Raw genomic sequence first — 2,311 nt, forward strand, 5'->3', positions numbered from 1 at the left:
AATTATAACCTTTTTAGACTTGAATTCAGTATTTCTGTAGATAAAAGTTAAAATCCTATTTGCCCTATCACAAGCAACAGCACACTGCTTGGATGGCTTTAGAGACTGATCAACTATTACACCAAGATCAAAAGGTCCTTCATATCACTGTTAAGGTTATTCCACTCCAAATTATACTTATAATTCAAATTATGATAACCCACATGCATCATTTTGCACTTATTATAATTAAAATCCATCTGCCATTTATATGCCCAACTCCACTAAATGATCTAAATCCTTTTGTAAATCAGCAGCATCTTCTTCACAGCTAGCAACACTCAATACCTTAATATCATCTGCAAATTTAAGTAATTTATTGACTATTCCTTCATTTATGTCATTGATGTAAATAAAAAAAAAAGCAAAGGTTCTAAGACTGAGCCCTGAGGTACTCCATTTGTGACATTAATCCAGTTTGACTGAACTCCATTTGTAACAACCCTCTGCTTTCTTCCATTCAGCCACTCTTCTATCCCCCAAACCTATAATTTTCTTACAAGTCTTTTTATGTGGCACCTTATCAAATGCTTTCTGAAAATCCATATACACCAGATCTACACCCTTACCCTCATCTACTTAAGCAGTAACCTTTTCAAAGAATGTTAAAAGATTAGTAAGGCAAGATTTTCCCTTAGTGAAACCATGATGACTATCCAATCAAATTCTAAACTTTGTTAAATGACTTTACAAAGCATATTTTATCAGACTTTCCAAAACTTTTACCACAACTGATGTAAGACTAATGGATCTATAATTACTGGGACAATTTTTATCACCTCCCTTGAAAAGAGGAGTTGCATTAGCTAACTTCCAATCCTCTGGTACCTGCCCACTATTTAAGGACTGACAGAAAATTGTTGTAAGTGGCTCACATATCCAATCTTTAACCTCCTTCGAAACCCTTTGGGAAATATTATCTGGCCCAGGAGCATTATTGTTTTTTATATTTCCCAATTTTTTCTTAACCAGCTCAGAATTAATGCAGTTATCTTGTTTGATCTCGAAGAAAAAGCAAAACTTAATAACCCAGCCATCTCATAATCATCAGATACTAGCCTTTATCATCCTGTAATGGCCCTACCTCAATCCTAATATTTTGTTTACCCTTAATGTATTTAAAGAAATCCCTACTGTTAATTTTTATATTTTCAGCCAACCCTTTCTCATACATTCTTTCTGATGTCCTAATTTTTTGTTTCTACGACTTTTTGATCTTCTATAATCTTCTAAATCTCCTGTCATACCAGCCAATTTAAATTTCTTAAAGTTATGATACTTTTCTTTAATTTTATTTCAACTGGTTTTTTACTTGCAGCTACCCTTTTCTTTCTATATGGAATATGTGTACCTTGAATATTTAAAATGTATCTTTAAAAATTTTCCACATTTGATCAGTGTTTCCTAATAACTCAGTTGCCCAATTCACAACAGATAATTCTTGTTGCATCCCTTCAAAATTTGCTTTTTAAAAATTGTAACAAAAATATCATTATTCCTTATCTCCATATGCAGCAAAACATTGAACCTAATAGTGCAATGATCACTTGTACCCCGATGTTGCCCAATTTACACCCTCTCAATCATTTCTATATTTGAAGTTAACAATAAATCTAGAATAGCATTGTTTCTAGGTTCCTTGACTAATTGGTGAAGAAAGCCACCCTGAATAGTTTCCCAAAACCTTTCTCCCTCATGGTTTGACTCTAGCATTTCCCAATCTGTATGCCCAAAATTAAATTCACCCATAATTATGACTTCATTGACAGCTGAAATCTTAACCTCATTGTAAAGTTTATCAGTGATTTAATCAGTATAATTTGGTGGTCTGTAACAAATTCCCACTAAAAGCCTTTCCCCCTTTATATCCACTAATAGAAACCCAAATGGATTCAATCTCCTTGGTATTATCTTTTATATTTTCAATTTCAACAGTATGTAACTCGCATTTTACAAATATAGCCACTTCTCTGCCCCCTTCCTCTTTAATACTTTATCTATATTAAATAGCCTGTAACCCTGTATTTCAAAGACATTTCTGTTATAAAAATTATCTACGTTTAATCATGTTTCAGTTATTCCCTTTATATCAAAATCCTCCAATCCTAACAGTGCTCTAAAGTCATCCATTTTATTTCTTATACTTCTAGCATTACAATAGTAACAATTAAGCCTAATCTTATAACTGCTTCCATACTCATTTCCTATTTTAAACTTTCCTCTGCCTCTCATTCTTTTTTTCATTTGGTTTTTCCTGCCCTCACCACTATCT

The sequence above is a fragment of the Limulus polyphemus genome, unplaced genomic scaffold (genome assembly GCF_000517525.1).
Source record: "Limulus polyphemus unplaced genomic scaffold, Limulus_polyphemus-2.1.2 Scaffold74, whole genome shotgun sequence".
In the NCBI taxonomy this organism is placed as follows: domain Eukaryota; kingdom Metazoa; phylum Arthropoda; class Merostomata; order Xiphosura; family Limulidae; genus Limulus; species Limulus polyphemus.